Source organism: Panthera tigris, chromosome E3 (assembly GCF_018350195.1).
Source record: "Panthera tigris isolate Pti1 chromosome E3, P.tigris_Pti1_mat1.1, whole genome shotgun sequence".
Classification (NCBI taxonomy): Eukaryota; Metazoa; Chordata; class Mammalia; order Carnivora; family Felidae; genus Panthera; species Panthera tigris.
The window spans coordinates 12,266,781-12,294,744 of NC_056675.1; the positions used below are offsets into that span (position 1 = coordinate 12,266,781).

At 49.4% G+C, this 27,964-nt stretch overlaps 1 long non-coding RNA gene across 1 annotated transcript; it reads right to left on the reverse strand.

Annotated features, from left to right (window-relative positions):
- Positions 1-3,547: 3,547 nt before the first annotated feature.
- LOC122234719 lies at positions 3,548-27,409 on the reverse strand. Its single transcript, XR_006212636.1, has 5 exons — positions 27,291-27,409; positions 18,756-18,925; positions 7,878-8,349; positions 7,337-7,502; positions 3,548-4,317 (listed from the first exon to the last, which is right to left on the reverse strand). It is a non-coding gene; the product is annotated as an uncharacterized LOC122234719 (long non-coding RNA).
- Between the last annotated feature and the right edge of the window lie 555 nt (positions 27,410-27,964).

A 27,964-nucleotide genomic window follows, 5' to 3' on the forward strand; every position in this document is an offset into this window, starting at 1 on the left:
TTTCGTCATGGACAAGTGTTCTAGACAACAAAGTTATTGTCATATCATGCAGTTGGTATGTCATATCGTACCAGAGTAAGCCAACGCGGTGATCTGAAAGAAGGCAGTGTAAAATCTCTTCCAACCCATTACCTTGAAAAACAGGGATCGACATTTTTCTCTGATTTGTGACCACTGGACGAACGCGAGATTAAACTTTGCTGCTTTCCTTGGCACAAGCCGCCAACGCGCCCGACCAAACACGGAACGAAACCAAACAAAACCACAACTAAATGATCGAGTGAATCCTACTGTAGCTCAATTATGCCTCCCATCCTACCATTAAGTGGCTATTAATCTGCAAATGTCCTCACCTCTCTCAATTAGCCACCGTGCGCTCACAGCCAGATTCAGAAGCCCGTACCCACAGACGTCAATGCACACGGAGTTTTTAAGAGGACGCGGAACAACGCGGGGGCCCCTAAATGGTCTTGAGAATTGAATGGACAAACTGATGAATCGGCCAAGGAATGAAGAACGGAGTGGATGCAAGAACTTGGAATCCGGTAGGAGAGAAATGAGGGAGTTTGAAGCCCTGTCTATGAATCCCGCTATGAATGCCCATCTTGAGCCAGTAGGCTTTAGAACATTCCTTCTCACTGTGCGATTTACCAGAACAGCCGGACTTCAGTCCCGGGCCATTCCTGCTTCTGCAGGCAGAGAATATGCCTTTCAGTCACACACTCAGGAGGACAGGGGAGCTGTCCCACAGAGTATGGAATAAACAGATTGCACGGGGGGTACTGAGAAGCTGGCTTCTTGTCATTTAGCATGAACGTAGGGCAGTGCTCCGACAGCCATGGGGTCAGAAATTATGTATTCAATATGGTTTCTAGTTCCTGGATGTGAAATACTCATTACCATGTATTTGAGGACTCATTGACACGTGAGTCCTAGCATCTAGAAAGATAGAAGGACAAACGACCAAGGGAAAAATCTAACAGGGTGTTTTGAGTTTTGAGGCATAATCTAATTATTCTGCTTGCCATGTTTCTTTCAAAGGCATGATAAGTGGGGTGTTTTCCCCTTTCCAAGTCTTCTTATACTCCTTGTTTTAAACAGAACAATTCCGATGATTATGAATGAGAATACATAGTCCCTGGTGGGATCAAGGCTTCTAATTCTCTGTTATCCCATTCATAAACCTTTCCTAGGTAAGCTATCAGTTGAATTCTAGCCTTGAATTATTCCGTGGAAACTGCATTAAAATATCGTGAGGCGTAAGGGAGAGCCCATAATGCACATTTAGTGTTCTTTCAACCTGCTGTTATATGTCACACCTTCTAATCCTTCTCTCTGGCCTCAGCTCAGCTCAGTAATGCCTTCAGTGACACCTACACATGCCTACATACCCATTCTAAATAATCCCTTGCCTTGGGTGAACAACACAAGAAAGTCTTCTTCACATGCCTTCTTCCACAACAAAATTCTGTTTTTAGAGCCATGTGTTTGTTAACTGGATTTATCGTGGTGGTCATCTTGCCACACATGCAAATATGGAATCGTTGTATCTTTTCAAACCATGAAACAGACTCTTAACCGTAGAGAACAAACTGATGGTGGCCAGAGGGGCTGGCGGGGAGGGGGGCAGGCTGGCAGGTGATATAGGGGATGGGGATTAAGGCACTCACTTGTCACGATGAGCACCGGGTGATGTGGGGAAGTGTCGAATCACTATATCATACACCTGAAACTAATATTACCCTGCGTGTTAACGGGCTGGAATTTAAATAAAACCTTAAAAAAAAAAAACGTATTCTAATAATGCCGAATGATGACAGATCGTACCTGTGTTTTTATAGCTTAATGTACAGAATTGTCGAATCACTATATCGTACACCTGAAACTAATATTACGCTCTATGTTAACGCACTGGAATTGACATAAAAAATTTTAGAGCCGTTTTTTTAAATGACTGGCTGCTTTCAAGGAAAAGTATAAATAGTATCTCATTAATGGGGACCCAGCCTCAATAATCTTGTACGTGTAACCGGAGTGTGAAAATGCTGCAGCTGATCCCTTACGAGCATAGATAATTTCCACGGTTAACATAGTCATTCTTCTGCCCTGAGGGCATGGGTGGCCCACTTCCGAAGCAGGTGTATTTAAAAGAGTTTGGTTTAAATGGGACCAACTTCGCATGAATTAGCGAATGGAATCCCAGGACGCGTTTGAGTAGGAAAGGCGACTACAAATACAAATAAAAGTGAGAGTTGAGGGAGAACATAAGGTACGTTTGGATGCAACAGAGACAGGAAAATTATTGTGCTCTACTCCTTTCCTGCTGGGAATTATCTGTCTCCCTCTCTTTCTGCCCCTCCCCTACTCTGTTGTCTCTTTCTGCCCCTCCCCTACTCTGTTGTCTCTGTCTCTGTCAAAATAAATAAATAAACTTAAAAAAAAAAAAGTCAGAGTCTAGGAATGGAGAAGTGAAAAGATGGAAAGGAGGAGGAGAAAGACAGAGGTGGAAGAGAAAAGAGACAGAAGGAAGAAGAACAAGATCGCCATCTTGAACGTTTTATGACATAATATATGAAAACAAAGCCAAAATCATCTGAGGCCCTGGAGAGTAGAATTAGGAGTGAGAGGAGAGTTTCAAGGAGATTTTTCAGCTTTATACAAGAGAGGATTTTCGGGGGCACCCGGGTGGCCCAGTTGGTTGGGTGTCCAACTCTTGATTTCAGCTCAGGTTGTGATGGGTCGTGAGATCGAGCCCCACGTCAGGCTCTGTGCTGACAGTGCGGAGCCTGCTTGGGATTCTCTCTCTCTCTCTCTCTCTCTCTCTCTCTGCCCCCCCCCACTTGTGCTTGTGCTCTCTCTCTCTCTCAAAATAAATAAACAGTTTAAAAAAGAGAGAGTATTTTCTAGTCATCAGCGCTAAAATGAGACATATTATATAATAACGAGCATCCTCTCAGAATTATGCAAGCAGAGGCTGGGTTACCAACCGCCCTGGCTCTTCTTGAAGACACTGCCCCCGAAACTCAGAGATTCATGTGACCACACGAATAGACCACGCCCGTGGAAAAATCCATAACACAAAAAAACATACGGCCCTTTCTACTCTGCTCTAAAGTCTCTGTGAACATTGAATTAGTAAATACTGAATTAGTGAATATTGAACCATTGTTCCTAGGGGAAAACCGGGTTCAGTTCCTCTGGTCACGTTTTCATCAAATAGTCAATACATAACCTTGTTTTATGTGTGTTTCTATGTAAAGACAACACATTTAATATGTACTGTTGATTCATTCACATGTTGAACTCATGTCCAATGGCCCTATAACTTACGACTAAATAAGCCTTATCTAACACACATATTTTCTCCTCAAGGGACATCACCGCCTTCTTGCACTTAGGAACACTAGACAGTTCTTTAGAACTCTGCTTGGAGGTCAGGGAAACCACCAACAAAAAAACCACAAAAATGAAAAAAAAAAAAAAAAAAGGCACCAGATAGATGGCGAAAAGGACACTTGCCCTCGGCACGAGACCTAAAACACGAAGGCAGAGGGTTGCTTTATTAGACCCTAGCTGGGAACGTGCAAGTTTTTCACCACTTTGCATGTGTCCCTGACTGTCAGAGGTCCATACGTAATTTATTTGGGGGTCACAAATATAGATTAGCGAGTAAGGGAATTTGCCAATATGGAATCTACAAATAATTAGGATCGACTGAACTTGTGGGGAGAGGGGAACAATAATGGGCAAAGCAGACTGAACATTCTACTTCCATTCCCACAACCTCATGGTATAGAGCCGGGGTCCTTTTTGCCTGAACCACAGCTGTCAACCCCTTTGGGCACAGGCAAGGCAGGTCGCTGGCTGGGTTGTCCGAGCCACAAGGATCAAGTGGCTTTGCTGTTTGGTAACAACGGAAAGGTCTCCGACGGACCTCGTTGGGTGGCCTCATGCCGCCATTTTGCTCCTGCCTTGCCCCCCATCTCTTCAGAAACGCCAGGGGGCGCTGTTGAGCAGAAGGTAGACAGAGTAAGGCTCACAACTGGCCCAGAAAAAGAAACTGAGCCTCGGGGGGTGTGAGGCGATTTGTCTCAGATCCAATCAATGGCACATCTTTCCACTTTCTGGCATGGCTTCCAGTCACCGTCAGCATGCGGCCTTCTCGGAAGTAAGAGGATTATTTACGCTCTCCGTAACACCAACTTTTGTCCCATGGAAACTGGCCCACCTGTAGAGCCTCCACGTCCCTGCTCACCACCTCACATTCACACACGTCTCCAAGATAAGAAAATGGTCGTCACCTTGGGAGTCTCACTCCTTCAAAGACAAAAACACAGATTTCGCATTTCTGAAAACAGGCAGAAACATACAGACGTGAACAGGAAAAGCATTTTGATTTTTTTCCCCCAAGTTCAAACCACTGAGTGGAATTGGAGATCTTTCTAGAAGAGCAGTGGACCTATCGTGTCTTCGCCCAGCATCCTGCAAGGGAGTGTGATCGCTTTGTTAGCAATGAAAGCCATAGTTACCTTCTTGCGGATTTGAACGTAATGGCGTGTGCGCACTCGTTATTACCTCCTAGCCTTGCAGAAATTGAGGCCTTGGCAGTTAAAAGGATGTGCTACGGTGACATGGCGTCAGTGAACTTTCCGGGGTTGGCCGAGCACTGGCCGGGGTGATGGACGAGACTAGCCAGGAGTGGCCACTGGGCCCAGGGTGACGGCCCAACTGTTTTCCTCCAGCCGCCACCACATCAGGAGCCATCTCTCAGCGCTGAGTCTCCAGTGGGGTCAAGGCCGCTGTGTACGGAAGGCTGGGCTGGGGGCACCATTCACTCTCCGGCCTGGCCCAAACCAGAATGTCCTCTGCTCGTGGGAGTGGCCCTCACATGGAACATAGGGGAACATTTCCTCTTGGAGCCCTGCAACCCCATGGCCTGACTTGAAGAAGGGACTCCTGACTTCTGTATCATTCCCTTACACTTTCACAAAGAGAAATGACCTCTTTGGGTTTACTTTTTTCTTATTTTAAACAGAGAGAGAGAGAGAGAGCATGCACACAAGCAGGGGAGCAGAGGAGAGAGAGAATCTTAAGTTCAGTGCAGAGCCGGACCCGGGGCTCGATCCTATGACCCTGGGATCAAACCCTGAGCCAACATCAAGAGTCAGATGCTCAACCAACTGAGCCACCAGGCGCCCCAAGAAACTATGTCTTTGTTACAAAGATACACAATCTTCTTCTTGACCTGGGTCCTGTTTATCTCTCCAGGCTCATCCCTCAATGAAATTTTTTTAATTAAAAAAAAATATTTTTTTTTCTGTTTCTTCAGTGAGTCAGGTTCCTTTCGAAAGCCACAGAGCCGTCACTTGTGTCCTCCTTCATGCAGGATGGACTTCTCCTTGCTTGCCCCCTCAGTTTCCCCTATTTCTTCAGAAATCAACCGTGGTATCACCAGGTAGGGCTCTGTTAGCTGAAATCACAGAAACCTTAACTCAACTGGCTTAAAATAGAACAAAGATATGTTATCGCACAAAACAGGAAGTCTCAAGATAAGGGAGTTCTCGGTTTGGTGAATTCAGCTACTCGACAAGGATATCAAAGACCCTGTTTTGGGTTTTTTTTTTTTTTTTTTTCATCTTTCTGTTTTATTATCCTTTGCCTGTCTTACCAGCTTCTTGATGGGCCACTTGCTGCTAGAGGTCAAGGCAAAAAAGACAAGGTCACAGCAACACCCAAGAGGAAGAAAAAAAGGTGTGCTCTGTGTGTGTGTGTGTGTGTGTGCCCCCTTGAAGAGGGAGAAAGCAGGGGCACCTGGCTGGCTCAGTCGGTTAAGCGTCCAACTTCAGCTCAGGTCATGAGTCCACTGTTAGTGGGTTCAAGCCCCACATCGGGCTCTGCGCTGACCGTTCGGAGTCTGGAGCCTGCTTCGGATTCTGTGTTTCCCTCTCTCTCTCTCCCCCTTCCTCCCACTCACGCTCTCAAAAATGAATAAACACTAAAAACATTTTTTACAAAGAGTGAGAAAGCATTTCTCAGAATCTTCTATCAGGATTTCTCAATTCTCAGTGACTGGCCTGGTGTAATAAACCCATGCCTAAATCGATCACCAGCAAGAAAGGGATTACCAGGATTGGATTAGTGAAGCACAGATTACAGGAACAGAATCAGGTCCACTAGAAAAGAGGATGGTGTTGGGCTGGCAACCAATACTCTTTTCTTCAGGTACCCCCATCCCGCCAATTCTGTATTGCTTTAGGTGACCACATGTTGCCTGTGCCCCCCATCGTTGCCTTTCAGAAATCTGAACCCTTTGGGGGCACCTGCGTGGCTCAGTCGGTGAAGCGTCCGACTTTGCCTCAGGTCATGATCTCGTGGTTTGTGAGTTCGAGCCCTGCATCGGGCTCTGTGCTGATGGCTCGGAGCCTGGAGTCTGCTTCGGATTCTGTGTCTCCCTCTCTCCCTGCCTCTCCCCCACTCATGCTCTGCCTCTCTCTGTCAATAATATATAAAGGTCAAAAACATTAAAAAAAAAGAAATCTGAACCCTGTATATCATAACTGATTGCTCACGTACATGTCAACCCTAATGGGTTGAGCTGCTTAAAGCTAGACATGCTTGGGGCTTATACGTGCTTGGGGCTTATGGATGAATGAATGAATTAATGAATGAATGAGTGAATACATGAATGACTGCACGAATGACAGCTATTGGGTGCATGGCTAAACAATTACCCTCAAATGTAGGCAATCTTTCCCCCATTCTAAACTTGGAAACACCCCCCTTACGAAGGAGGGAAAGACTCCTCTAGCGTGACTTGTATGGAGCAGAGCCAGAACTTAACTTCAGAAAGTCCGGTTGCAAGTTCAATGTTGGATACTATAGAAATGAGGACAAGGAGGTCGGAGAATTAAATGGCCTGCCAAGCGTCCAGAGTGGCAGGGCTGGGAACTTGGTAAAAATCATTTTATTAATGTGCGGAAGGCCATTTCAGATTTTGACTGTAGACACACATGAATAATCCTGAGGCTTTTTCTTTCCCTCTACCTGACTCAAATCCTACTGTGCCTTCAGCTTTTTTCATCCCAGAAACATTTATGTAACAAATGGACCCCGATCTATGGAGGATTCAGTTTGCAATCCTGACAAATTAAGGACCCCGAAGAATCAATTATTTTTACTTATCTCCCAGACTGAAGGGGAGGAAGCCCTGTAATTCTGGAACTTTGGCTTTGAAACCTCGTGCACGCATTACAGAAAATCCAAGGGAATTAGACAATAAGGATTCTTTCAAAACAGTAGGATTTAAAGGATCTTATTACCTACTTTATAATCTTACCTTAAGGCTGTAGAAAGTATTAATTGGAGCAAAGACATCCAAAAGTCATCCATATTGTTGAAGTCTGTCTTTTAGCTCTTTAATTTGTTACATTGCCTCACCCGCAGCACATCTTTCAGATAAACCTATCCAACTCCTGACTCCCTGGTGTATATATATTCTTTTTCTGGGCACAGAGAAGAAGAAGGAGGGGGGGAAGAAAAAGAGCTGAGCCAAGGAAATCAATGGCACTCCAAATCCCATTTCCTGCCCTGATCAGTGGTTGATCCCTTTAAGGAAAGTGGGGTAGAAAACAGAGCAGGCTGGCTCCAGGCAAATAGAAAAATCCAAGCATCTCCGGAGGAGGCTTACCTGGGGCCCGCAGCCCCAGCATCCAATTCTTCCTGGAAATAATATACTGTTTCTCCCCGGAAAGTGTGAAATGCTTTAAACTCAATTGGAACGGCTGCACACCCCTCTGATAAATGAAAGCTAGATGTGCTAATCGGATCCTGCTTTTCCTCCCTGGCTGGGCCCTGGGGACCCCCTTCAGCCCACTCACCCGTTTTTATCGAGGGATGGGAAATACATCTTATTTTTTATTCCAAGTAGTCATCGTCGACAACCATCCCGTAAAAAAAACGGCAGGGGGAAGGGAACTTCAGTCTTCAATAAGGGAACAAAAAGCAACATCAACTGCTACTTTAGGGATATTGGTCTTTGTAGAATTTCCTCTCCCCATTCGTAAGAGGCTTCTGGGGGCGTGGGGCTATCACGTGATAGCCCTTGGTAAGTGCTACTTGTCGGAGGGCAGTTGAGGGTACTGAGATATTTCTCAAATTGTGGTCCTTGCGTCGGTCAAAAGTACGCATATTCCCGGATGCCACTCTCCGATCTGTTGAATCTGAAGCTCTGAGGGGTAGGGCCCCAAAGCAGAAATGCCCGAAGCTCTTCGAGTGATTCTCACGTGTGCTGAAGTCCCAAGACCGTTGGCATCATGAATGATGATGACCGTTGGCGTCACGAATCCCGAGCTTTAGGGTCAGAAAGAACAAGGTTTGATGATCCAACGGCCAGCTTAGTACACAAGGGAAATCGACCACTCTGAGGAAAGGAGACACATCTAAGATTCCTTGGATTGCCTGGGCAAACAAAAGGTATTTACGAAGACCGGTGGCTCAAAACGCCAGCGTCACAAACATTTTCTAGGCAATAACTAACGAGCTTTATTTCATGAAGGGTCCAGTGCTGTGCTCAGTGTTACACTTACTTGCGTGGTTTCTGTCTTTCTCGACTCCCTTTATTTTATCATAACTTGGGCCCCAGGCACTGCCTTTTGAAACCTACCCATTCTGCATATGGCCACGTGGTGGACGCCACAGGGTAGCGTCTGTACTGAAACATGACTTGCATTCAGACGTCCAGCCTCCGTGATCACTTGGACACAGGTCGACAGATTCTCAACTCAGAAATAGCCACAGGGCTGACCCGAGAAAGCCTGGGATCTGGGCAGTGGGCGCTCTGACCGGTAAGGATTCCCAAGCCGTTTTGAGTCGGGTGAACACCCAGCAGAGCCGAGGCCCCCGCACGTAGTGATGAATTGGGTTAAAGGATGGATGTGTGGGTTTCTTAAGTTTGCTCTGATTGTAATGGTAGAAAACACGTTAAATGAGCTTAAGGGGATAATGGTGATGATGATGATGGTGATGGTGATGATGATGGGGCATTTCCAAGAACGCAACGGAAAGCTGGGCCACCCAACCAACAGAAAGATAGGGAGCCAGGACGGCTCTTGGGTTTTCAAAAAGCAGCATTGGTTGGTCTTGGTTCTAGCACCCTGATTTTTTTTTTAATTTTTTTTTAACGTTTTATTTATTTTTTTTTTTGAGACAGGGAGAGACAGAGCATGAACAGGGGAGGGTCAGAGAGAGGGAGGCACAGAATCCGAAGCAAGCTCCAGGCTCTGAGCTGTCAGCACAGAGCCCGACACGGGGCTCAAACTCACGGACCTCGAGATCATGAGCCGAGGTCGGCCGCTTAACCGATGGAGCCACCCAGGTGCCCCTCTAGCATCCTGATTTTACTTGACTCTGTTCCCGACACCCACTCCGTCCAGAGAGAGATCCTAGTGATCCCCATGTCGGTCACTTACCCCATGATTCAATGTGCCATGGCTTGGAGGCAAGTGTCACACAGTGTTCTAGAAGCCTAGCCCTGTGAGTGGGGTGGCCCATTTCCCCAAACAGCAATCCTAGGTAACCCCACTGACATTTACCGTGATCAAAAAAAAAAAAAAAATGAAGCCAAGTGGAGTAGCCTGTGAGCTCACAGAGACTGGAAGCCTATGGAGGGCAGGACCTATGCCTGATTCATCTCTCTCATACCTCTTCCAAGGGCTCAGTGGCTGGGAACACCAGTTTTGGACTCAACCTGCCTCGGTGTGCATTGCCACTCTCCTTGGACATGTGCCTTAGCTCTCAAGCTACTGTTTATTCATCTGTAAAATAACGGTAGTGCCAGCATCTGACTCCAGGCTGTTGCAAGGAGAAAATGTGAATACTGGCACCAACCTAGCACCAGAGGGTCCACCCTCTTCCAAGCACTACTGGGAAAATGGCCGCCCCAGCCCGGGGTGGGGGGAAGGTACAAACCTCATTAGCGGAGAGCGGCAAGACTGTTTTTCAACCTGAACCTGTCGGATAATAACTAATCTCTTGAAATCTAAAAGAAACATCCCAAGGGCAGCTGTCCAGCGTTTTCAGAAAGGTCCCTTAACAACGAGGTGTCCTGCATGATAAACCAGTCCCAACACCCTTCCGTGCGACCTCCATGGCGGATCTCCTTGGTGTCTTCCCTGACGTCAGAATAGCCGCTGGATGCTCTGCTTCCGCGATGGGCATCATTCAGGTGCTCACTTGATATAATGGAGTGAGAAGTTCGTTGGAGTCTTGTCCTCCTCTACCCTCACCGCCAGCCACTCCTCCTCAGGGCTGGGAGTAGAAACGGGGTCTGGCATCCCACTAGAAGGTAAGATCTGTGCCCACACCCAGAAAGTGCCTGGAGAGGTCAGGACCTACCTAGGGCAAGGCTTCAAGGAGGCAACGTGGGTGTTCTGGAGTCCCATCCCTGTGGCCAAGTCCGTTGCCAACACAAGGTCTCAAGGACATTGCTGGGCAGTGCTGGACAGCACTCCCGAGGGCATCCCCCTCTGATTGTGATGGGACTATGTGAACCCTCGAGTTCATGTACAGTCCAATGAGGGAGACGCCCCAAATAGCAGACTTCTCGATGATCTCGGCCCGTTTAGATTTAGGCTTTTTTATTTAACAAGTGTGACATTTCTTGCACTTTCAACTACCCGGAGAATACACACTAATGTCATCTAGCCTCCTGCCTGTTCCCCGAGGTGGGCTGTAGCCCACCCCCTTTTCTGTGGGGGCAATTCCCTCAGCAGCTGCTATTCAGTGATTAGAATCGGAGACCGGACAAAGCCAAGCATGGGATCAAGTGATCAGTGATTTAACTCTTCCGGCGGCTTCAATGGCATGCCCGTAACTGCAGAATGAGGGTAGAGCCTGCCAGGTGTGAGCCCACAAACCGGCTTCAACCCACAAAAAGCCAATGGGGCCTGGGCACTGGAGACAGGACCCAGACCATCTAAGGTCCAGGAACAGAGGGGAGAGGCTCTCAGTAATGGCCCAGCAGCAGGAAAGACAGGCAGAGAGAAACAGGGGAGCTCAGATAAGGGCCCGAATAACCAGCCCCTAGAAGGAAGCAGCTCGAGGAACTCCAGCATTACAAAAATAACTCTAGATTTTGGATACACACCCTTTATCAGATATGTCCTTTGCAAATATCTTCCTTCCCCCATTCCGTAGGCTACCTTTTAGTTTTGTTGACTGTTTCCTTCGCTGTGCAGAAGCTTTTCACCTTGACGCGGTCCCAAGAGTTCACGGTGTGCTTGCGTTGCCCTTGCCTGTGGCGATGGGTCTAGTAAGAAGTTGCCGCGGCCCAGGTCAGAGAGGTTGTTGCCTGCTTCCTCCTTGAGGATTTTGATGGCTTCCAATCTTACGTTTAGGTCTTTCATCCATTTTGAGTTTATTTTTGTGTATGGTGTAAGAAAGTGGTCCAGGTTCATTTTTTTGCACGATGCTGTCCAGTTTTCCCAAAACCACGTGTTGAAGAGACTGCCTTTACCCCGTTGGATGTTCTTTCCTGCTTTGTCAAGGATGATCTAACCATACTGTGGTGGGTCCATTCCTGGGTTTTCTATTCTGTCCCATCGATCTGTGTGTCTGTGGGCCAGTACCGCACTGTCTTGATGACTACAGCTTTGTAACACAGCTTGAAATCCAGAATCGTGATGCCTCCCGTTCTGTTCCTCTTTTCCAGGATTGCTTTTGGTATTCAGGGTCTTTTGTGGTTCCATAAAAATTGCAGGACTGTTTGTTCTAGCTCTGCAAAGAATGCTTCTGGTATTTTGATAGGGGTCGCGTTAAATATGTAGATTGCTTTGGATAGTGTAGACATTTTAACAATGTTTGTTCTTCCAGTCCATGAGCATGGAATGTTTTCCCATTTCTTTGTGTCTTCTTTTCTCTCATAAGTGTTCTATCATTTTCAGAGTACAGATCTTTTACCTTTTGAGATAGGTTCGTTCCTAGGTATCATATTGTTTTGGGTGTGATGGTGGACGGGGTCGATTCTCTGATTTCTTTTTCTGCCGCTTTGTTATCGGTGTATAGAAATGCAACAGATGTCTGCACGTTGATTTTATATCCCACGACTTTGCTGAATTCATGTATTAGTTCTAGCAATGTTTTGGTGGAGTCTTTCGGGTTTTCCACGTATAGTGTCAAATAGCAAAAATTTGATTTCTTCCTTGCTGATTTGTATGCCCTTTATTTCTTTTTGTTGTCTGATTGCTGAGGCTAAGACTTCCAGTGGTATATTAAATAGTAATGGTGAGAGCGGGCATCCTTGTCTTGTTCCTGACCGTGGGGGAAAGGCTCTCAGCTTTTCCCCCATTGAGAATGATGTCAGTTGTGGATCTTTTGTATACGGCCTTTATGATGTTGAGGTATGTTCCGTCTATCCCTACTTTGTTGAGGGTTTGTATCAAGAAAGGAAGCCATATTTTGTCAAATGCTTTTTCTGCACCTATGGACAGGATCATATGGTTCTTATCCTTTTTTTTTATTAAACTCAACATCCAAAAAACAAACAGCCCAATTAAGAAATGAGCGGTAGACATGAACAGACACTGACCCAAGAAGACATCCAGATGACTAACAGACACATGAAAAGATGTTCAACATCACTCATCATAATGGAAATACAAATCAAAACCACAATGAGATATCACCTTACACCTGTTAGAATGGCTAAAATTAACACAAGAAACAACAGGTATTGGTGAGGATGTGGAGAAAGGGGAACCTTTTTGCACGGCTGGTGGGAATGCAAACTGGTGCAGCCACTCTGGAGAACAGTATGGAGGCTCCTCAAAAAATTAAAAATAGAAGTACCCTATGACCCAGCAATTATGCTATTAAGTATTTACCCGAGTGACACAAAAACACGGATTTGAAGGGGTACATGCACCCCAATGTTTATAACAGGATTATCAATAATAGCTAAACTACGGAGAGAGCCCAAATGTCCATCGACTGATGAATGGATAAAGAAGATGTGGTATAGATATAATGGAATATTACTCAGCCATAAAACATGAAATCTCGCCATTTGCAATGAAGTGGATAAGCTAGGATATATTATGATAAGCAAAATAAAGTCAATCAGAGAAAGACAAATATCACGATTTCACTCACATGTGGAATTTAAGAAACAAAACAGATGAACGTATAGGAAGTGAGGCAAGGGGAGAAAAAAGGGAAACAAGCCACAAGAGACTCTTAATGATAGAGAACCAACTGAGGGTTAATGGAGGGAGGTGGGTGGGAGATGGGTTAGATGGGTGATGGGTAGAAGGGCACTAGGGATGAGCACTGGGTGTTGTACGTAAGTGATGAATCACTGAATTCTACTCCTGAAACCAATATTGCACTGTATATTGGCTAACTAAAACATAAATATAGAAAATAACTCCAAACCAAGGTCTTTATAATTATCTTAACAATCGTTAAGCCTGGGTGGCTCGGTCGGTTAAGCGTCCGACTCTTAATTTCAGCTCAGGTCATGATCTCACAGTTCATGAGTTCAAGACACCCATCAGGCTCTGCACTGACCACATGGAGACTGTTTGGGACTCTGTCTCTCTTCCTTTCTCTCGGCCCTGCTCACATACTCTCTCTTTCTCTCAAGATACAGAGGGGGAAACAGAGCACATGACTTAGCCAAGATCACTCAGCTGGTAAGCAAATAGAACACTCGCCTCCTGAAACAGCAAATCCTCGTTTCCATCCTCTGCACAGGAAAAGCTGCCCTGGGACTTGGGCACGTCCAATCCTCACAGAGAAGACTGCAACCCTGGATGGGTAGAGGGCACCGTGGGGCAGAGGCCAGACCCCTCTGACAGTCTTCCCACTGTGACAGAAGCAGCAAACAGAATTGACTCAAAGTACAGTCGATTCTTGTGACTCACGGTAATCACGTTCCCTAAAGTCACCATGAACACCATGAATTAGCAAATATGGAACCGTTGCTCCTAGGGGAAATACACAGTTAGGTTCCTGTGAGCCTCCAGTCACCACTTTTTCAACAGCCACATCAATACATAACCTTGTTTTACGTGTCTGTTTAAAGACACTTTGTTAAACATATATTGTTGATTCATTACCATGGAGCTCACAGCCAATAGTGCCGTAACTCTGCCCCAACAAAGCTGATCTAACACACGTGTTTTCCGTCACTCGATTCACCTTCTTGCCCGTGGGCACACAGAACTGTGAAAAACGTGGCCCAAAGTGGACCACAACAAGGACGCTCGTTCATCGTGTGAGAGCTGCTCGCAAAAAGGGCGTCGCCTCGTGCCATCTCACCCGGGGAATGTGCGCGTTGGGCGACTCAGATTTGTCTGCCCTTCTCGATTCCTCCTCTCTTGGCTCCGGGAGACGGACGACACGGCAGGAGAACGAGAGCTGGCTTGCGCGGGCCCGGGTGCCCGGGGGGAGTTCGCAGAGTCAAGTGCAGGCATTGAATCCCAACACATCACAGCCCCAAAGTCTTCATCATCCAGCGTTTTCCAGGCCATTCATTTCACCGAATAGACAAATATCTGCATTTTTGTAGGTGAAATGAATGCGGAAGGAGCTATTTCCAAAGATAGATGACTGTCCTTTTTCCTTCAGCAAAGTTTAAAAAGGTAAAAATTATCATATTATGGGCACAGTGGTCATGGAGAGAAAATGAGGCCACTGCTCAACAGGGGAAATGGCTCTCCCTGCATGGGAATGTTTTAGCATTAAATTAACTCTCCTATCTCCTGCCTGCTAATAGGAAAGCTTTCACCTCTCTGTTTGGCAGGGGATCTGCATTTGCATTTAGATGGACCTGTTGTAAAGATGGCCCCGCACGCAGGGATCTCCATCCCTTATTTACAATAGCAGCCAGGTGATAAAATGATTATCACATAAGTGGTTGTTTCACTGGTTTCGATAGGGCTCGAACCAGAGCGGGGAAGGCTGTCATCTGAATTAGTCGATGAACGGAAAGGAGAGTTGGCCCACATGGTGAGCGTTCCCTGGCCCCCTTGACAAGTCGGAGGCGTGCTCTGTCCCTCTGGCAGAGGGATGCCGGGAGGAAAAGTGACAGCGTCTGTTGCGGCTGCTGCTGCTGCTTCCTGGACGGAGTCCACGTTGCCGTGGCGAATTTTCTCGCATCCCATTTGGGGTAGCACGTGGATTGTTGTTCCCATTTTTCAGGAGGTGAGACGCAATGGTTTTCCCACGGCCATACCTAGAAAATGGCCACGTGGGAGCGAGATCCTGATCCCAACACACACTGCCCACTGCCCACTGCCAACAAGCCGTCTTACCATCCATCGATCCGTCCGTCCGTCCGTCCCTCCGATATCCTGAGCATCTAAAACGGAAGGCGTGTTGTTGTGGGAATCCAGAGCACTCGGGAGCCATTCTGATTTCTGCAACTAACCATGTGACATGGGGCAGCTCCCCCCACACTCATACATATTTTCAACCTCAAAGTTTTCACCCGTAAAAGGGAAGGGTTTGGACAAAGGTATTGGTAGGACAAGCTTGCCTCTCTTGTCTGAATGTTCTGGATCTAACATCACATATGCGCCCGTCCTCTGGACCGTGGGAGCAAAACGAGCAGCCGTTGGAGCTATGGAGAAAGTCATTCTATTCCCAGGCCCGCAGCAGTGTGTCCCAGGCGTTAGCTGCCATTTGAATCACCTGGAGGGCTTGTTAAAATAGTTTCCTGGGCCCCAGAGTTCTGATTTCGGTGAGTCCAGGGTGGGGCCCAAGAATCTGCGTGTCTAACAAACTCATGCTGCTTGTCCAGAGATGACACATGAACTTTGAGAACCACTGCTCTAGAGACAGAGAAAGCTCAGATCACTGCAGGAAGGACTATTTTTGCACATCTGTGAAGACATATTACAGTACAAGCCCAACCAATGAAGCTTCTCACCATCCAAGTGCCCCTATTGGCCAGGGGTATAACGACCGCCGTCAGTGACCAGACCAACCCAGGGGAAAGAGGAAGTGATCTCGTAATGCGCCAGCGGGAAAAATCTTAACTTCGAAGAAACTACACAGCCAAGTCATGCCAGGTCTTTGGGAAGCTGGTCATATATGCGTTGCTCATACGTCCTGTAATCAAGAGACGCGTAACATCCCTTTGTCGGGTCGTAGATACAAAGATAGGCAGGCCTGGACCCAAATCAACTAAATGGATCCAGAAGAGTAGCACCCAACCCAGGGTGACCCAGGAAGACCAGAGAAAGGAAGCCCTGACTTCATAGCACTTACGCTGTTCCTCTAGACCCAGAAAACACACACACTAATTGGCTTTCGTTTCACTTGATTAAACACTGGAATCTACCCACACATCCCAGCCCAGAAAGAGTTACTACAAAGCAAACTTCACATCTCTGTGGCCAGGCACCAATAATCCCCAGTGGTGGGGAGGGCACTTGGGTGGCTCAGTCAGTTGAGCATCCAAGTCACGATCTCACAGTTCTTGGGTTCGAGCCTCACATCGGGCTCGCTGCTGTCGGCACAGAGGCGGCTTCGGATCCTCTGTCCCCCTGTCTCTCCGCCCCTGTCTCGCTCCTGCTCTCTCTGTGTCTCAAAAAAATTATTAAACGTTAAAAAAAGAGAACCCCCAACAGGTTCGGGTAAGGAAATGGTCTCTGAGATTTCCCACGCAGATGAAATTCCCTGATACCGAGGGTCCCAGTATTGAAGGCAATTTATTGCTCCGAAGAGAATGTCCCCTCCTATTATGGGTGAAAAAACCACCCTCAATAAAAAGGAGTGACTTAATAAAGACGGGGAGACCCAGTCTGCCTGGGCAGATCATGCTGTTTCCGTGAATCCCATGGAAACAAAAGACAGTGAGGTGGGCAGCCGTCGTGGCAGCTCCCTCAGAGACCAGCTGTCCCCACCTTAAGGACAGACGCTTCTATGTGAGCAGTAAATTAGAGGCAATTTCCTATCAGCCACACTAAAAAATGAGAAAAGCTGCCCAGTGTCCAAAACAGATTTTCTCCAGTGTATGATCTCTAGTCTCAGAATGGCATGTATCCATCACCTGTCTGCCTCCAACATCACACACACACACACACACACACGCACACACACACACACACACACACACACACACTCTCTCTCTATCTTATTCTCCACCTCCCCTCGGTGCTACCCCTCAGTCGAGGTCAAGGACTCCGGTGAGAAAGACCTAATGAAAGAGGGAAACAGAAGAGGCATATTAACTTATGATAATGGAGTGTCCTACCCCGCTAGGCACTTGACCAATATACTCTTGTACAGTCCCCGTGCCACGTGTTTTTCTGCATCAATTTAGCCGAGATGGAATCACGTTTCCCAGAATGTCCTCCCCTGCCCGGCTCCGGGTTAGGGCGGGCCACAGCAGACATTTGACGTGAGATTTGGAAAGTGCGCCCGGAACCAGCAGCCATAGTCTTTATTTGCTTGGAAGGTTGGTGCTGGGCATGTCTGTTTCAGTTCAAGTGTACCATCGCTCAGCTCTGGGACACCTGGTTGGCACAGCGAGGCACCTTGCTGGTCACGCAGCCCATAAACGGTAGATCCGAAATCCCAGCCCCCAGTCTGGTGAGTCAGGCAGTCCAAACTCATGGGGCAGGGGCAGTGAGGATCTCCCTGGAAGTGTTCCATCTTTAACTTGAAAGAGACAGGAGGTCCCCGTCTGCTCTGTGTTCTTTTAAGTAATAAAATAGGCATATGGGGCGCCTGGGCGGCTCAGTCAGTTAAGCGTCCAACTTCAGCTCAGGTCGTGATCTCACGGTTCATGAGTTCAAGCCCTACATCGGGCTCTCTGCTGTCAGCACAGAACCTGCTTTGGATCCTCTGTCTCCCTCTCTCTCTGCCCCTCCCCCCCCCCCCCCGTTCATGTGCTCTCTATCAAAAATAAACATTATAAATAAATAAAATAGGCATATAGATAATATCTTAAGAGAACTTCAGCTCGTCATCTACAGTCCGTCAATAATTGCTGATCTCGCCGTTGAGATTTTAGCGCTCGTTAGACCATCCCGCCTTGCCGGCACTCAGAAGTGGGTGGGTAAGCGGGGGGCGCCTGGGTGAGTCAGTCGGTTGAGTGTCCGACCTCAGCTCAGGTCACGATCTCGCGGTTTGTGGGTTCGAGCCCCCACGTCGGGCTCCGTGCTGACAGCTCAGAGCCTGGAGCCTGCTTCGGATTCTGTGCCTCCCTCCCTCTCTCTTCCTCCCCTGCGCATGCTCTGTCTCTCTCTCTCTGTGTCTCCCGCTCAAAAAATAAACATTAAAAAAAAAAGAAGAAGAAGATGGGGGGTGAGTGGAGAGGCTGACTGCCCCCGCCAGACACCGATGGAAAGCAAGTTAAAAGATCACCAACTGCTCCTGTTGCTTTACCTCTAGCCCCCACTGTGGGGTAATGACCCCTGAGAGAGGAGAGGGACGGCCAGACAGAGCGCAGAGGAAAAATGTAGATGAAAAGAAATCAGAAGGCTTTTCCTCTCGTGTTTCAAGTACCAAATTATGCTTGACATTTGAATTTTCCCCAAGGCTCACTTCCGTGAAATCATGCCAAATTACCCCGAAAGGGCTGGAGCCTCCCGGAGAGACTTTTGACTGTAATCAAACAGGTTTCTTCCATTGTTCCAGACACTCGGCAAGGATCTAGATGGGGGAGAGGGGCGGAAGGACCGGCGAGGGGGAGCCGGTCGAGGCACGGGGTCGTGGCTGGCTGCCTTTCTGGTCCGTCAGGGACTCACCGCCATGGAGCAGAGCGTTGGTACGGCCCCCCAAAATGCAGACAGCACCAAAGCACATATGGCTACTGTTGATGGAGTTTCCTGCAAGGCGGGCACTGGGCTGGGACCATGTCTCGTTTGACCTTCACGACAGCCGGGCACTACTATTATTCAGCCTGCAGATAGGAACGCTGCAGGAAAAAGAGAAAGGAACTTATCCCGGCCTCTTGGATGCCAGAGCCCGAGCTACAGGGACCACCGTACTGCCTGGATGACCGGGTGCAATTCCAGTGCCGGAAGCAGAGGAAAGAGCCAGCAACGGGGCCCAGGTATCCCTGGATATCAAAATACCAATGGGTACCAGCGTTTGATCCAGTCAGCCAAACCACCCACTGTCAGGGGCCTCGTCTAGACTAGCTGATGATCACTGACTGATCAGAAAACGCTCATTCTATCGCGTTGTTCTTCTGGACCCGCTGACGTCGGTGTTGGGTGGAAAGCACCTTTAGACCCAGCAGGGGCACACTGTTGCCGGAGGCCCAAATCGGCCCCCATTGCAACACGTCCTTGTGGGTCTACTCGGGAGCTGAGCCGGTCTCCGGGGGAACCTCGCTGGCTTTGTGAGTTGCCCACAGACCGTGGTTTGCATCCCTGCTCCCACTGTACTTTGCTCTTTCCGAGCATTGCATTTATCTCCCCGTGCACCAACACCAGGGTAACCAAGCCCGCCATCTTTCTCTCAGCTGGATTGTTCCTAAAATCTCTTAACAGTTCAACTCTTGACCCCTTGCATTTCTGCCAGAGCGATCCAGACCCTTCCGCGGCCTCCCGCTGCTCTCAGGATCGAGCCCAGATGCCCCACGGACTACATAAAGGCTCTGCTCCCCCGGGTCCTACCTAGGTCCACACCCTGCTCCTTGCCCTGTGTTCCATCCACTGGACGGAGTCATGCCTACAAGTCTACAAATGCATTGCGATTTCTTTGGCCCCACGCCTTTGTTGGTACCCTCACATCTTCATGCCGATAGAGCTGTAATGGCGGCAAGGGATGTGTTCCAGGGAAACTCGTGCTCACTCTTCCGGTCCCATCCAATGCCACTTGTAGGCACAAGACCAGTTTATGGGTCAGCAGTCATCATAGAACAACTGACTCCACTTGGTCTCTATGACAACCTCCCGGTTCCAGGGGCTTGACCAAAGCGACCACGGGGGTCTCCACCATGAGTGACTATTGAACGGGCAACCCACGGAACCAACGAGCCATCCAGGGGTAAAGTCCACGGCCAGGAAGTGATCCTCTAGCAGCATGGAACCCACAGTTAGCGCCACGGAAAAAGCCAACTCTGACTCCCAAGTCACGGCACGCCAGGGAAGCGAACTTCGAAGATTATTTTTCTCGTCGTCTGAGTGAGGCTTCCTGAGACGCTTCTGCGGTCCTTACCTTCAGATTCAGCTCAGCTTCGTTGCAAAGACAGCATGATGTTCCACACAGTGAACCAAGCGTCCCTCTCTGCAGCACCCACCTTGCTCTGTGACCGTAGGCGCACTCTGCGCTCAGAGGCGTTGGTTCAGTCCGCGTGGCGCGTGCCTTTCTATTCTTGCCGGGGAGCCTCTCAGAATCCCAGACCTTGATACCCTTCTTAGATCCGGTCAGCCTCTTTCACGGAGGGCCTCCTGGCTTCCGGTGCCAATGAACTGCGAACCCTCTGACGTTCCTCGCCCGTGATCACTTAGGTCCTCCTGCCTTGGACTCCATACTGACCCAAACCATTCCTAGGTCTCCCACTGCCCCTTGGAGTGCCAAAATTTGAACTTCCACTTATATCCCTTGGAGGCACATCCCACGCGGACCCGTTCAGCTAACCTGTGCCTGGCACCTTCCTCTGCATTGTGACTCCAAATATTTCATTTTAATCACACCGTCTCCCTCGCTGCAGGACACGCTGTGGCAATGTGCAAATGCCTGGTGACATCACTCGGCTTGACATCGCGTGGGTTTCCAGTGAATATCTGACTTGAACCATTAGCAGTTTTAATTCACAGTGACCAACTGTGGCTACAAGCTGGAGCTCGTGGCCACCAGAACCCCTTGTGTGAAATATGGCGGAGCTGTAAAGAGAGGTGTCAAAGGTCGGGTTTCCCAGGAAGGAGCTCCTGCAACGCGGAGGAAGTTTACTAGGCAGTGCTCCTGGGATCACACCTGGGAAAGGCGAGGGGAGGGAAGGGGGTGGGGCCGAGAAAGAAGTGAGCTACCACGGGATCCGAAGGAAGGTCCCCGAAGACCCCTCGGGAAGCTGGAAGGCTCGGCTGGCACCTCAGAGCTCTCCAGGATTAACGAAAAGGGACTGAGCTTTTAACCCTTGCGCTGGTCAACCACTGGGTTGCCCCGGAACGCGTGTGTGATGTTGGGTGAGGTGACTTTCTTCAGCCCGAGCACGTTCCTAAGAGAAAGGAAGGCTAAGAGCTATCTGCTGGCAGTATTTCCACCCGCAAAGAAATAAACCGTTCATCTTTCGAGGGGGACCCGACCGGCATATGTCGCCATCCAGCAAAGAGGCAGGCAATGCTCCCTCTTCTCCAACAAATCAACTCAGCCAGGTCAACCCGGTTCTGCTGCATGGAGGTGAATGAAAGGTGTCCCAGCTGCAAAATGCATGAAGTCGCTATTCACCAATATTGCCTTCCTGTCCCTTCTCCCTTTCCAATGCCCTTGGCCCATGATTTTGAGGGTCACAGTCTCATCCCCTTTCTAACTGAGTGACTCCCATCCAACCAGACTACGTCTCCCCTTCTAAGATTAGCAGACGGCGGGTTCTCGGCCGAGGAAGAATTAAAGGCTGTCAGAACGTAGGATACTAGGGCAAGGCATGATGGGAAACCAGGACAACATGGACTAGAGAAGTGGGAGCAGGAGAGGTAGGCCAGGTGGTAGCCGGGAGGACCAGCCAGGGTCTGAGGAATGGGAGATCAATGGAGGAGGCCAAGAGCTGGGAAGAGACGGAGAGAACAGAGCAGAACATTCACGGTCTGGCCTCAGTCTGGCTATGGGACCACAGACCATCCCTGGGAACCGTCAATGGAGGACCTGACTCGGTTCTGCTCAGGGGTCGTGCCTTCCGGCCTGGGACCCACGTGGCCTCTTTCCGGACCCCATCCTCGAAGGCGCCATCTGAGACAGTGAGAGCATATTGTGTTTTCTAAAATCTGGCTTCCTAAAACGTAAACAGCAAGTCAGGAATCAGCGAGGATCTCCAGGCGTCCTCGACTATTGGGCCTGGACCAGAGCCCGGGAGTTGATAAGGACGGAGTAAGATGCTCCCTGAGAAGTGAGAAGCAGCCGCCTCACCGGCTTCTTCCCGGATTCCAGATCCTCTGTGGGAGGCAGGCCCCCGCGGAACTTGCTCTCCATCTGTGCGCGCCCAGGGATCTCTCAGGTCTCGTCTCCGGGGCTCTAACTTTGCCAACTCATCGCTGGAGTAGAGGCCGGGGACGCCAGCCTTGGGGACATGCTGGATGATCACGGGATCGGACGACAGCTTCCAGCTGCACTCTTGGGCGACAGCCACAGCCTTCCCAGAGAGTCCCCACTCGGTGCCTGAGCTCGGAGAGGGCCCCAGGGCCTGGCCAGGTCTGCCCCGACACGGGACTTCTCCGCGGACAATCCGCACTGGGGCTCCCCATTCAACTGGCCAAGACTTCCCAGGAGCTGCACCCTCTTGCCGCCCTTCGTTTCTTCCTCCCCCTCTTCTGGGACACGCATCAGGCTGCGTACTGGTCTGACAGCTCTCCCTGCCCATGCCATACTGGTTTGAAGTCTTAGCCCCACCGACTCATCTCCCCTGAGAAAAGCTCTCGTGATTCCGACTACCTCTTGGCATCTGTTTCCCGGAGGGCCCGAACTGGTCCCGTATCGTCCTGTAGGCTGGGATACTGAGATCCAGCGAGGTTGAATAACATACCGTAGGTTGCAATACAAGATGCTATAGAACAGACAGAATTTAGGTCTCGAGGGATAAACCCCCGTCTGAAGCCCAACACCTCCACCCCTGTTAGCGGATGGGCTGTTTAAGACTCCAGACGAGGACGGTTGATGCTGGGCCTGCCGTCATCTGGGATGGGAGGACACGAGCACCAGAAACATGCAGGTCAGTGCCAGAAATCAACGAGCAGGCAAGAGGGTCCAGCCCGTCACCCCTGGAAGAGTGAATCAACACAAGTGTCAGGGGATCCCTAAGACCCGCCGAGAATCATGAAAGAAAGGTCTTGGAAATCCGAATCCCGAATGACAATCTGCAAGTAAGAGACGGGACACAGAAACCCGGAAAGGGGACTGGCCACCGGAACGCTCCTGAGGAGGTCTACTGACCGGGGGCCTTCTCACCCTCGCCTGCCTATGCTGGTTCTCTGCTGGTGACATCTCAGAGCAAACCAGACGGATGGGATCTGAGAAAAGCCAATTCCTTCCGTGCCTTCGTTCCTTCCAGTTGGAGCGGCAGGGATCAAAACCACAACGTGGCTATCGCTGAGCAGACATTTCTTGGTTATTTTCCAAGCCGATGGGACTTTCCCACGGAGCAGGCAACAGGCTGGCATTAAAGAATAATACCTCCCACCACATCTGAAAAGTTTCCCAACATTCCTGATGGGGCGGGGGGGGGGCGGGGGGGGGTTTACCATCAAAAAAATTCAAAGAGCCGTCTCCTCCAAAATAGTGGCAATTCGGCTTTTTAGCCATTGTTCCGGGAAATGGGCAACAAGTTCTCTGATGCTGTGGATGAGGCAAGTCTTAAAAAATGAAATCTGTATTTCACTCATCTCAATATGTACAAGGATTAGGAAATCGGGGGGCCCGGGTGGCTCAGTCGGTTGAGCAACCAACTCTTGATTTTGGCTCGGGCCATGATCTCAGGATCGAGCCCCGCGTCAGGCTCTGTGCTGAGCCAGGAATCTGCTTAAGATTCTCTCTCTCTCCCTCTGTCCCTCCCCTGCTCACGCACACGCACACACACACACACACTCTCTCTCTCTCTCTGTCTCAAATAAAAAAAGAAAAAGAAAGGGGAAAAAAAGAAAATTGGTAAAACATAGGCATGCAAAATGCTTTGCCCATTTGGTCATAAGACAAAGCTTTTCTCAACACAATCTTCGTATATGTGGCGTTATACCAATCCTGACCACCATATTGGCGATGTCCGTTTCACAGAAGGAAAAACTGAGGCCCAGAGCAGCATAATGAGTTGGTAAAAGACACTTGGTGGCACAGGAACCAAAACCCGGGTCTGAAGTTCTTTCCGCTCTGCCAGAACGGCATGCGGTGTGGTGTGGGGGACTCCTCTCTGGTCCCAGACGTAGAAGAAAATGAACTTCAATTGCCTTAAACCATATTGTCTGAATTTTAAACGGGAACATGGTCACATCCCTACAAGGAAGGTATCGTGAAGTGTCCCCATCCACCCTGCCCGGCACCCACGCTGGGCCGTACTCCCTCTGCGGGCCTCTCTGCAGTTCAGGATCCTGGGCTCCCCAGTGGCCTGGAGGTTAGTGACGGTGGCCTGTTTCTCTACATACCTACCCTTGGGGTCTCGCACAGAGTAGGAGCTTTTTTTAAAATATTTTTTATATGTTTATTTCTGAGACAGAGACAGAGCATGAGTGGGGGAGGGGCAGAGAGAGAGGGAGACACAGAATCGGAAGCAGGCTCCAGGCTCCGAGCCATCAGCACAGAGCCCCACGCGGGGCTCGAACTCACGAACCGCGAGATCGTGACCTGAGCTGAAGTCGGTCGCTCAACCGACTGAGCCACCCAGGCGCCCCCGGAGTAGGAGCTTTTTATTGAAAGGTATTGAAATGATTCTTGACTGTCAAGGAAATGAGTCTGAGAGGCTTCGTCCAGATAGAATTTCCACGGAATGGAACAAATACACAGAGGAGATCTAAGCTGCTACCTGAAGAAGCCCCATGGGGTGTCTGGGGGGCTCAGTCAGTGAAGCATCCGACTCTTGATTTCGGCTCAGGTCACGATCTCAAGATCCGCGGGACCAAGGCCCATGTCGGGCTCTGTGGTGACAGCGCAGAGCCTGCTTGGGATTCTCTCTCTCTCCCTCTGTCTCTGCCCCTCCCCTGTTCGTGCTCTCTCTCTCTCTCTGTCTCTCAAAATAAATACATAACCTAAAAAAATTGTTTTAATTAAAAATAAATAATAAAGTACAGAGGCCCCTGTACTTTGCTCCTACGGAAACCAGGGGGCCAAGGGGCAGAGTCCAGATCTCGGATCAGTCAAGGAAAACCTGATCCCACGGTGGCCGAAAACCCGGGGAGCATGGTTCTGAATATAACAGCAGCACTAATAAAAAAGAAATGATTTGCAGACTCACTACAATGCTGGGCTATGCCTACCAAATGCCAAACAATAAATTATAAAACTCAGACAAATGGGTGTCTGAGTACCATCGAGAAAAAATAATTATATCCAGCCATATCTATCTGTGTCTGCAATAAACCGAAAACCAGTCTGTGCCTTAATTCCGAGCACAGAGGTCTGATTAATTGCCAGTTTCTCGAACTCTTTAAAGTCTGTTTTTAAACTCAAAGGGCTGCTATTTCAAAACATCAGTATCGTGGGTTTTCGTCTTGCGGCCCGGTAGGCCGCTGTCGGTAATCCCTGATAACGTGGACGATTCCCCACAAAAGGAATCGAAGGGATGTCTCTCTGGTGAAATGAGCCCGTTTTCACACGCTCACCCGTAAATCCGCCCTCTCTGGAGGGACAGTGATGCCACACCGTCTCCCGTGTCAGAACACGCCGCGTTCACTCTGGTTTCATCCACCTCTTGTGTCCCCGGGAGCCCCGTGCTGGGCACGGGTCCTGGACGCAGCGGGACAGGAGCCAAGGTTTTCTTGTAGCAAGTTGTGGTGACGGAAGGTGTTCTCTGTTACCCGAGCCACACAAAGAGGTCTTCCCGGGATTGCGGTTGAAAGGTTCGGGGGCGCCCGGGTGGCTCAGTCGGCTAAACGTCCGACTTTGGCTCAGGTCACGATCTCCTGGTTCTTGAGTTCGCGTCCCACAGGGGGATCTGGGCTAACAGCTCAGAGCCTGGAGCCTGCTTCGGATTCTGTGCCTCCCTCTCTCTGCCCCCTCTCCCATTCTCTCTCTCTCTCTCTCAAAAAAAAAAAGGAATCTGTATTTTTCATGTAGTCAGGGCATGAAGGACGTAACTTAATGACTACTTAATGTACCAGATTTCACCTTGATATTCTTTTTCTTACCTTTGCTCCCATCCTACTCTTGGGCTATGCATCCACACAAATTCGTCTGAAAACTCCAGAATTCATTGAAATTGAGCAACCCCAGCAAGTGGCTGTATTTAATAGCCATTTAAAAAAAAAAAAATATCCCATTGTCGCATGGGTTTTAGTTGAGGCGTTGTTGGATCTCCTCCTTGTCTGGGGAGGCAGTCTGGACACTGATATGTTCCCAAATGCAATTATGCTTCCAACGGCAAACCCCTCCTGGGGCAGCTGAGTGTCTGAGTCTGCGTTTCGGCTCAGGTCAGGATCCCAAAGTTATGGGATGGAGCCCCCACACAAGGTTCTGGGTTGAACGTGGAGTCTGCTTGGGATTCTCTTTCTCTCTCTCTCTCTCTCTCTCTCTCTCTCTCTCTCTCCCTCTGCCCCTCCCCTGCTTCCAAGTGCACGCTCTCTGTCTCCCTCTCTAAAATTAAAGAAAAAGAAAATAAACCCAGGACTGAACCTGAATCACACAAACACGCACGCCTCCGAGCCCGTGTACGTGTCCCACATGGGCCACAGGGGCGGCCCAAAGGTTGTCAGGAGCCAATGTGCAAAAGGCATACCTAAGTCATTCCACAGCTCTGACCTCAGACGGGAACAGACCAAGTACTCTCGAGAGGGACGACGTCTCCTGACTCCGGACCCAGAAACTTCTCGATGTCTAACACGAAGGCTAATCCTGCCTGGCGGGGCTTCGCGTCATTCCGGTGGCCCAAGCCGCCTGGCCAGGTCTCCCCAACATCTGACCGCTGCCCTCGGGTTGCTGGGCCAGCGGCACATGTCTACCCTGGGACAGAGCTGCCCCAGGCCCGCCTACTCCACCATTTCTACCCCACCCTGTCCCCTGTGGTCCACCTGATGACACCGGGTCCTCTATTCCCGCCTCTCCCACCCAGTCTTCCCAGCATCTAGCTACTCTGCCAGCTCCGGACTTGTTCGTGCAGGGTAGAGACTAGCTCAGGTATGGCTGACTCAAGGCAAGGGCCCCCCCCCCCGCACCTCACCCGTCTCTCGTCTAAGCTCAAGGGCACCCCGAGGATCTGAGATCCTACGGCGCTCCAGGTTCCGTGCTGGACCAATCGCCAACTGTGGCCTCTGGCAATCACACCCCCTCCAGGAAGTACGTGCTCATGTAACCCTCATCTCACGATCACCACAAAGGAGCACCCCCGCCCCCGAGCAGTTCTCTTGCCAACTCGTAGGTCTCGCAGGTGGCGTGGGCAAATCAGGGATTCAGAACCGAACCTGTTCGAATCTGAAACTCACGCATTTACTATTGGCCTTTGGAGTAGCAGGACAAGGTCCGCAGGACTTAGGGAATCCGCAGGAAACCTCGGGCTGTTTTCCCTAATGAGGAGAAGGTACCTGGGAGCTCCGTCCCCTGCCTCGCCTACCTTGGCTCCTTATTACAGGCAGAGCTCCTTATTCCTGGTTTTAAAACAATTGTTCCCATGGCAACAGCCCCCCCCCCCAGCCTCTCTTAGCAACCAGGGCTGGCTCTCACAACTGCCACAAAGTTGGTTCAAATACAAAATCGCTGTTTGAAAGAGTTTTCGGAGGCAAAACCAAATGGACCGGCTGACCCGAGCGTAACTTTTCACAGCACTTAGGAAAATCACAGCCAGATTTGAAAGCCACTGGAAAACAGTTCCATCCACCTGAACAATGGGTGGAAAAAGGGAAACACCCACGTTCGCAGACCAGGATACCAGTTTCGAACCTAGAAAGCATCAACAGAGACGCTCTAAAATGTGAATTCTCCCCGACTGACAACAGGTTCCCAAATCGGGAGTATTTAAGGCTTATAGATTGTATTAGTCCTTTACCGCTGCTGTGACACATTATCACCAATTCAGGGGCTTACACAGAATACAGATTGCAGACCTCACAGTTCTGTCCATCAGAAGTCTGACGTGGAACTCACCAGGCTAAGATCACGG